General features: G+C 40.2%; 1 long non-coding RNA gene across 1 annotated transcript; it reads right to left on the bottom strand.

The window, feature by feature from the left end:
* Positions 1-1,353: 1,353 nt before the first annotated feature.
* LOC121111276 lies at positions 1,354-9,749 on the bottom strand. Its single transcript, XR_005861499.1, has 2 exons — positions 5,584-9,749; positions 1,354-5,371 (listed from the first exon to the last, which is right to left on the bottom strand). It is a non-coding gene; the product is annotated as an uncharacterized LOC121111276 (long non-coding RNA).
* Between the last annotated feature and the right edge of the window lie 286 nt (positions 9,750-10,035).

Raw genomic sequence — 10,035 nt, 5'->3', positions numbered from 1 at the left:
TGCTTCACATGCTGAGGAACACTGGAATTGATCAAAGCCAGGCCCAGCCCATCCCAGTGCCTTGCTGGACAGCTGTCCACCCTACCAAAGTCAGTTTTCCTTTCCATGACATTTCTTACAGCTCAGAGTCACTCGCTGGGTAATTCTGGGGGCTGCAGTTCATTATTTTGCCTACGAGCTGCCCCTTTGGAGCCCTGTGTGCTGCGGCTGCCTGCCTTCCAGCATGCAAACCAGGCAATTAAAGGGAGCTCGGGTATGTCTACAAAAGCAGAAGTCAAAACTCTGACTGAAGGTTCACGTACTTAGCCTAGCCTGTGCTTAACACCGTGTTATTTATTCCCATGCTTTTCACGGTCAGCTTGGTTGTTTATCTGGTTGTTTTGCTCACTGTTTGCTTGGGAAATTTCTGTTCCTCTAAAGGTCACTCAGGGTTCTGACAAGAGATGCAGCACAGGTGGAGCCTCAGCCCTTCTCCAGCCCCATGTAAGCCCTACGTTACCCATTCTCTGCTGAGACGGAGGACAGAAGTGACAAAGTGCAGAAGGAGAGGTAGGAGCAGTGCATGTCCCTGAGCCCCACGAGCCCTATAGAGCTGTGCATTGCCAAATGCTTGCCCTCTCTCTGCTGGGTTCTTGACTGACTTCTGCACAGGAGTGGTAAGGAAAGTAAAGAGGGGGAGAGTGTGATATGTGAGTTATTTTCACAAGTTAGGGATGACCCCATAACTCATAAGTGGTGGAGCGGAGCCTGCAGAAAGGAATTTCAGTCCACCACTGACTGTGCTCACATAATTTATTGCTTGGTGCGTACCTCTCATCATCAGCAATGAGAAAACTGGTTTTCTGTGTGAAGCTGATGCTTTCACTTGCTTGTTCCCAGGGCAGAGGCAGCCTCCTTCCCCCTCTTTCCCGTGAGTGCAAGATATGTCTTTGGGTAACGTGTTTTCAGGTGAGCTCTGTGTGTGCTGGATCATCATCTCCATGCAGCATCACAGACAAACTTTTCAGTGATAAAACAAATTGACAAGTATGTGTGCGACATGGCATCTGACTATCAGATGTTAGAAGAATGCGAAAGACATACCATCGTGAGGCATATAATTCAGTATGTGTGTGTGTGTCTGTATATATAGAACTAACAATTTATATTCTAATCATCACAATGCAATCACACTGCGAGTGCATTTTTGTTATTAATACTTACTCTTTGATGCATAAACAATCCCATTTGAAATTCCTGGTACCAACTGTGCTAATCTTTCACTGGAAAAATTTATTTGCAGAAGAGGAAGAATGAAGGGTAGGTAAGCGAAATGTATTTCAGCTGTTCAAAGTAACTGCAAAACTATCAGCATTAACGGTAAAAATATTTAATGAGTATTGCACCAGGCAGCAACAAAAGTAGTGAGATACAGAATTGCATTTGTTCTGTCACAGACATGACTGACATTTAATTATTGTCTATTTTTGTGCTGATAATCTCATTCTTATCTTTCGTTGTTAAATCCTTTAGAACCCCAAGAAAAATGAGATCAAGTGACAAAAATAAGATAATGAAAATTATATCTGGTAGGTAAGAGATGATTCAGGAGAGTAGGTTATTTTATGGGGTTGTATAAGCTCTGTAAGTGATTGTGAATTAAATGTGTTGAGCTCACAGAAAATCTTTGGAAAAGAATGGCTGCTTGCTAAGCTGACTTCTTGGTTTCCATTGTGCAGTGCATGCCATATGCAGTGATATAAGCTCACTGAAAGCCTCAAAAGGTGGTCAACCCAAGTCTTGCTGGGAAAAAATATATCTATCTAGCACGTTTCCCTTTTGCCAGTTTGTTCCTTTTGTGCTGTTGTGAAGCTTTTTGAAACCAGTTTGTCGCAGTGACTGTAAAATCGGGACCTATTTTTATCATTCTGAGCTTTCAGCAAGAAGTCTTCCCAGTCTTTTGCCAAAAGCTATATTGACTGCACAACCCGATCCAAGCTTTTGAGTCGCTGTATATGTCTGTTTGCAATATGTAACAGGAAAATGCTTCTAGCTGAAGTTTTAAATGAGGTAGGAAATCTGTTGCAAAAATTAGGTAACAATGAGTTCTGCTAAGGGAAAGTCAAAGGCAACACTCACCATTTATTAGTCTTTTCCCAGATAACCTGTTAAATTTGATGAAAAATGACTTTGCAAGTTGTATGGTGGTGAAAACAACCACAAGAGTTTAATTTTCTTTCCTGCCAACCTCTGAATGATGTAGTGGAAATCTGGAACATGCATGCTAAGGAAAAATGCTGACAAACAAAAGTGCATAACTCATAAGCGTGCTAATTTCATGGAATAGGAATATGACTTATCTGAGCAGGCCTGGTATGACCACTTCAGAGTCTGTACTTCTGCCAGCATTTCTGCCAGCTATCACACATGTGGGCTTTTAAAGTATTTGATGACACAACGTGTAATCAGCGCATAAACTTGTGAACCTCTTTTCCTTCCTATTGTAGGGATGTCTGCAACCCCCCCAAAAAACCAACTCTAAACTGGTAGATGGAGTTTATTCCCAATTCTATTACCGCCTGTCTGTATAACTATAAGCTGAGGTCTTGAATATTCTGTCCAATAGTTTCTGCCTTGGAAAATGATATCCATCACAGTGATAAAGTATTTTGCAGTCCCTGGATGAAAAACAGTATGTGAATTCAAACAGTTAGAACTTGTCTCTAGAACTTGTTTGTAAAGTATTATTACAGATACCTCTACTTGTACTACAGGTGATTATTTACTGTGAAAGATAAATGTCACCACCTGTCAGATACACTATATCTGCTTCTTCCATAACTAGAACTGTGCATTTTATGAAAATCACAGTGTCATAGACTCATAGTATCTTTAAAGAAAAGACCTCTAAAATCATCTAGTCCTACTATCAGCCCACCTCCACTACACCCACTGACCGCATCCCTCAGTGCCATATCTCCATGGTTCTTGAATACCTCCAGGGATAGCGACTCCCCCACCTCCCTGGGCAGCCTGTGCCACTGCACCACCACTCTTTCTGAGAATATTTTCCTAATAACCAACCTGAACATCCCCTGGCACAACTGAAGGCCATCACCTCTCATTTTTAACTTTATTTCCAGAAAGAGTAGCAAGAGAACTGAATCTGTTAGCTGCTCTTCAGATAGTGAAGATGCAACATTTAAGGAATTCCCTTCACTTTCTCCTCTAGCTCTCCTAAACAGATAACCTTCCTTGTAAGGGGACTCCTGTGATACACTGCAGATCTCCTTTCTCTTCTTCACCGTAGGAACTCTAAATGGGAACCAAGCAGGGTACTGGTGCATGTGGTCAGTCTCCACTGGGTGATCAAGAGCTTCTAGATGAAATGCTTACAGGTTGTTTTTTTGTTTGTTTGTTTGTTTGTTTGTTTTTTAGGTATGCACAGCTTCACATAAATAGATAGATTTGGACTAGTATAAATGTGGCCTATCAACATACCACCATCAGGCAATATTTAGAGATGTGATTTAGTAATCTGTTAACATTTATGCATCTACAAGTGCTAATATAACCTACATCAGCTGTGGGTCTTGACAGAAGCTTGTTCCACTCTCCCATTTCCACATATAAAGGCCTAAATCTGAAAATTTGCATCCTTGACTTAGTGCTCTAGATTCCCCCTAAAGAATTTCTAGCTTAGTGAATTGAAATTAGCAAAGAATAGGATTTAAAAACTATGTCTTGGTCTTATGTTTCTTTTGGTTGAGTTTCTCCTATCAGCCTTGCTGTTAGTGATAGAGAGAATTTAATCTGCCTCCTTGCTGCCTGACAAATCTGAATAAGCAGTTGGACCAGTTTGTATCTTCTGCTACATTTGTATTCATACATTACACTGTGTATCACTCCTGGTAGGAGAGAGGGGAATCAAACCTCTGAGCTTGATTACCCTCACTAGATGGAAACCTTCTTGAAAAATACAGAGACTACAACCGCAGTTTTAAAATAATTCAGGTATTTCCATCTACAGTGTTACTAACCTTCATTGCAGCCCTGGACTGAATTAATCATGTTCTTTTCAAAATTCAGTGCAAACAGCAGCTGCATCAGTCGCTAACTGGCTTGGAACCTTTAAACATCCAGCTGCAGGCTCTGAAGTCACTGACAAGATTTAGAAGATACAATCACTGCTTGGTGACAAAAGTGTTGTCCTGTTGTTATGCAGGCGGCTTTGCAGTGGCAAATGAGTGACGTATAAATATTATCAATCTAAATTCATGTGTTAAAAAAAAAAAAGTGCTAATTTAGACCATGACTTGGATCTAGAATCTACTGACCTTGCGTGATGCCCACAGGAATCTTTCCCTCGATACCAGTGCCCTTTGAAGCTGTTATTTGACCAGTATCAAAGCAAGTATTCTTATATTATTTATACTTAATGGTTGATTGTGAATTTCAGTCCTTGAGATAAGATAAAATGTTAAATCTATATTCTGTTCATAGTGGGGGTATCATGAATATAGTGCATAGATGCAGTCAAAAAAAAAAAAATTCCCAAAGATTATATGCTCATTTGGAAAAGTAGAGTCTGTCACACACCATCTGCAGATAGTAAAGTGTCATGAAGACAGATTTAGTGGCTTGGTGGTTGTTCCCAGGGAGCTCCTTCTTTACAGAAATGGTAGCATGAGAAAAAGTGCTCAGATAATTGCTGGAAGACTGAAGAATGAACATTTGTACCAGTATCAGAGTGGTGGCAGAAGCAGATGTTTCAGAGCAGAAGAGGTGATGACTGGGCTGCAGAACTTGGCCAGGGAAGAGGGCGCATTGCTCAGTAGTCATAGGAGCCGAAGGGACTGAATTTGCTTTGCTAGACATCAGTGCAAAAAATGAGCCACGACGATGGGTTACAGCTTGCTCTTGTGAGAATCTTTGACACATATGGTTCCCTACAACAAGCTATTTCTGCTTGTTGTAACACAGAAGTGGGAAAAGATTAATGGAAGCGAGAAGTATAAATAGTTCCCAATGTCTAGATAAAGGCGGCAGACAAAAACCTGTATCATGCATTTCTGCATCTTCAGTCTCACAGATGGTGAGACAGAGGCTTGGCAGACAACCCTCAGGCTGCAGTTCTGCTTCAGATGCTGAAAAACACCCATTTCCTGGGCCCAAAGCTGTTCCTGGGTCTAGTCATGGTGACCAGTATCTATTCATTCCATCTGCTTGTCTTTTTTTTCCTCTTACTCAGTACCCTCTGTAGCTGGCAGCTCAGTGGTGCTGCTTTTCTCAGCTTGTTCTGCTGAATATTCCTGGATTATTCTTCTAAGCAGTAACATGTGGCCTAACCGGTAAGCCAGGTAAGCCATGGCTTGGGGAACAGCTGTGACAACTGGAAAATAGAAAGAGAAAAGGAATATCTTACAAAATGTTACATGGCTGCCTTTTTTTTAACAGCGCTCCCATCCTTTTACTTTTATGTTTTATTAACGTAGCTCAAATTTGGACTTAGCACAAAGAGGGAGTCTCTGGAGTTCGGTTGGAGCCATAATGGTATGCACAAAGAAAGAAAAAAAAAATCAATGTACACTCTTTACTACTTACTCTTATAGTAGCTGTTATAGAAGCAAAGAGCTTTGCACTGTCAGGCAGCTAAGTTCAGCCTCAGGGGGAGCAGCAAGCAGCATTGCAAGCACAGGTGGAAATACGTCTGGTTGGTAGAACTGTTATGTGTCGGCAACGTGTTTGTTCTGAGGAACAGTATTTCTGCATATGTTACATATTAAGGAAAAGTTTACCAAGCTGGAGGCCCTGAAGCCTTAATGCCTTAGACTATAACCCAAAGATCTGATCTGAGAAATGTAGTCCTCTGGAACAGGCATCGTGTGAGCCCTGAAAACTGGTATGGTCAGATATGGCCACAGGGAGGTCAGTGCTACCTGCTGGGGCCATGGTCTAACCTAATATTAGAGCTTTTCAGTCAGCCCAGCCCCCATAATGATGCTTTAGTGTGTGTTTGAGAAAGCAGGGGAGGTGAGTAAACATATGAGCAAGTTCAAAGTTTGAATGACTTTCCTATCTCTTCTTATAAATAAGGGACAGATTTTTCTCATTCAGTCCAGGCTTATGAGAATATCACCGACACGAAAAGAGACAGGCATATTATTTCACTCTCTATTGTTCCATATTCCACTGAATATGCAAAATGAAAAACAGGTGATTGAAGTGCGTGTGTGTGCTTTTTTTTTTTTTTTTTTTTTTTTTTTTTTCCTTTTTAGGGGCAAAGAAACGTTTGATCTTCAGTCTGTACAGAAGCATCCCAACTTTAAAAAAGAACACTGTCAGATTTATTATAGCACTGAAAAGAACAGATATTATGCCTACCATTACTCAGTGACCTCTTTAGGTTTGCCATCACAGTCTACGATTTATTGCCTTCTGTGTTTTAAATGCAAAAGGATATGTCCTGTTGATATTTCTGGGTCTGCTGCAAAGCAATGACTTCCTGTTTGCTAGCACCACAGGTAAAGAAGACGCAAACCACAAGTGCCAACACTATGTAATTTTTTTTGGTCCTGAGTCCTTAATTTCTCAGTCATCCAATGTGTTCTGTCAAAACGCAGCCTGAAAGTCTAGACCAAGAGATATCTATGATAGAAAGTGTACATCAGTATTTCAAGTCCTCTAAATTTATTCTAGCCATTTGACAGTTGCTTGGAGATACAATCTCAATTTTTTTGCAGTAGCCCCTTCAAGTGGATATTTATGGCAGATACAACTGTAATTATTTACCTGTAACAAAGTCCAGGTCTGCCTGCTCCAGGTGATACAGACAACAGAAGGACACAGAGAAAATATTAATCTTCCTTCTGTCTAGATTTTGACCTTTTGCACCCAGCTTTTTGCTCATTATGAAAATGGTGCCGTGTTTGGTTTTTGTTGTTGATGTTGTTTACCATTTTTGCTTCCTTACTCCGTGAGTGCATCAGTTATCAATAGCAGTGACTAAATTGCAGTTGACAGGCAGAGTTCCCTGGACTTACATTTTGCCTCTTACTGACTTGCCTTATAAAATGCTGAAGTCACGCGGGACCATTCATGCGAGTTACAGTGACTTCTGAGTGAGAAAGTTGCACATTTTGGGACGGGGAGTTTTGATTAGCGTAACTCCGATTTACATAGAAATAGTTTATTTGAATAAAAAGGAGAATGACAGAGAAAATAACTGAGCCACCAAAAAAAAAAAAATCAGAATCAGTATCTCATTGTGGTAAAGATGCTAAAGCTGTGCATGCTTTTAAAGGGATAAATAGTTCTGTTTCAGCAGGGGCTATTTAGGCTCTCAGGAATGTGCTGAATATACTGCATGACTCAGAAGCACAGCCACTAGTAGTATATGTATATATATTTTCAATGCAACAGCAGTAAAACAGAATACTTTGTCCTCTGCATAATGTGGAGCAATGAGAGAATAATAGGAACAACAAATTCTCATTTGCTTTTATTCCTTCAGTAGAAACACAGAGTGTTTGAATTGGCCACATTCCCATCACGCTCATGTTTGGTAGGCAGAAAGCCCCAGCTGGGCTCGGTGCCATCTTGACGTGCCTCCATGTGGCTTGGCAGGGCCAGGCACCCAGCAGCGCTCACAGAGTGCTCTGCCCAGGGTTTCCAGCACCGTTTGTTGAATGCACCACACCAAACCTCCCATATGAATCATTGCTTAATATGGCAGCTATAGAAAACAGTTCTTGTGCTTGCAAAAGCATTGCTAAGAAGAGGTATTAATTACGAGCCCTATTTTTTCCTTCATGTGTGTCAACTGAAAACATATTTCTTTTCGCTGGTGAGCTGTTGGTTGTTGTTTTTTAATGTGAAATTGTTTCATCTTTGGCCTGCATACAGTTAATTAAGTTCTAATGTGTTTTTCCATATTATCTGTAATTTGATCAGCCCCCTTTACATAATTTCTAATAATTTGCATTCTCATATTTTTCTATAAAAGCTCAGAGATGTTGACAGAATAAATCATATGAAAGCTTACTAACAGCTAGCAGCGCTTAGATCAGTAATCCAAGCACAGTTGAATACTCAAGTTACATTTGAAACGTGAAAATATTCATGTGAACAATAAAAATATGGTGTAATTCTGTCCAAAATCGCTGTTCAGATGCATTCAGCCTAATCTTTGGGTTTTGTCTTTATCTACTACATCTTTCTTTAGTTGTATTTCTCAGACCCTTGCACCTTCTTGCATCTAGTTACTTTTGGAAGCAAGAAAACAGAAGGCCACTCAGTTGCATGATGGATGAGTTGTGTCCATTACACCACATCCTTTAGAAGGAATCGCCGCTTTTTTTTCTTTTTGCAATGGGATTCTTCAAAGTTCTTGAAAATATGTAATACATTCACCATCCGCTAGGTACTGTGCAGGACTACTGAGAACTGATTCCTCTGCTGCTCGCTTCACTGAAAGTGTCATTTAGAGTAAAAAGTAGCTGTCTTACAAGCAAAGACTCTTTTAACACACAGTAGTCCCAAAGCATATAGGTATTTTTATTTTCCAGTGAAAGGCCCTGCTCCCCACAGCTCCAGTAACAAGCTCAGGACATTAGAGGAGCAGGACTTTTGTAGCTGCCCAACATGGAATTTACAGGAATTGTAGATGTGGCCCTGTAGCAAAGTCATCGAACTGAGCAGTCTGCAAAGGGGTTTTGGAAACCCCACTGTCTTTCCCACCATTGTTACATGCCACCAATCTGCATGACTGCCACATCTGTGTGTGTGATATTCGCTCCTCAGTGCACTTAGAAAAATAAACACGTTTGATTCCAGTGTCTTGGCTATCAAACATAATGGCTCTCCTGAGTGCAGAGGATGAGGATCCACTGCAGGCAGTGTTCCCATACTGTGATCACCCCTACACTGCCAGCTGCAGTGTGATATGGAATTTCATTCCCTTTCTGGTATGCAGCTTCAACTCTTGAAAGCTATGATGAGATGTTCATCTTTACTGAACTCGTTTCAGCAATGTGTCCACTGCTTTGAACAATTTGACACACAGAGATGCTTTTTACAAGTTGATTTTTGTTGCTTTCTTTTGGTTGACATGATTCACTTGTCAGACTACGTACTCGGGTTTTCATCGCCTCTTCCCTAGTGGAGATTGCATATCTTCATTTTGGCAGCTTCTGGATTCCATCTCAAAATGTAACTTCTGTACTTCGTTGCCTTCAGTGCTGGAAAATCCAGAGACCATTTTTATTGCTGTTTTGGAGGGGGGAGGTTAGTGATTTGGCAACAGCCTTGCAGCTGTGACCCAAAATTTCCTATTTTGCTCTTTATTTTTATAATAATGTGTATTATTATAGTATCCAGAAGCCCAGTTTCCAGTTGTAAGACATGATGACAGCAGATGCAATGAAAAGCAGCACTTTGAAAGCTGCACGTACTGAATATTGACAGGAACAAGTTTGTTTGCGAACTTACATAAAGCTTGTTAAAATACCCTAAAGTTAAAAAAAAAAATAAGAAAAAGGTACATATTTAAAGTGAATGTGAGACAGTTTGTATCTGAGTCTACAGGTTGTGGGTGGCATCAGGAAACTAGAGGAAATTTGGTGATTCATTTGATCTCACATTTTTTTACTTAGTGCACAAGAAATTGTTGAACATAGCTCAAAGCAAAGCAAAAGCAGAATTTGAATGTGTTTTTATGATCCTAACTTATACGTATATTCATGGAGATATTGGCTGAAGTGCCATTAAGGGATTGGGTTTATTCCTCTAAGTATCACATCGGATAGAATTTAATCCCATTATTCTTCCACTGAGACCAATCACTTGAGCCTTTTACCAATTTTATTTGTTTGTTTGTTTGTTTGTTTGTTTGTTTATTGGTAAAACACTTCCAGGATGGAACAGAGTTTTGTTTTTTTGTTTTGTAGACATCAAGAAATGTAGAATCCCTCAGTTCTCCTGGCTCTCACTGACAGGAAGTTTTCCCTGTTTATCTCTATTTATTTATTTATTTTTAATATCAGTTAATAGTTAATC

This window comes from Gallus gallus, chromosome 7, assembly GCF_016699485.2.
Source record: "Gallus gallus isolate bGalGal1 chromosome 7, bGalGal1.mat.broiler.GRCg7b, whole genome shotgun sequence".
In the NCBI taxonomy this organism is placed as follows: domain Eukaryota; kingdom Metazoa; phylum Chordata; class Aves; order Galliformes; family Phasianidae; genus Gallus; species Gallus gallus.
The sequence above is the reverse complement of the archived record's forward strand: the minus strand, read 5'-3'. Positions and strand labels throughout refer to the sequence as shown.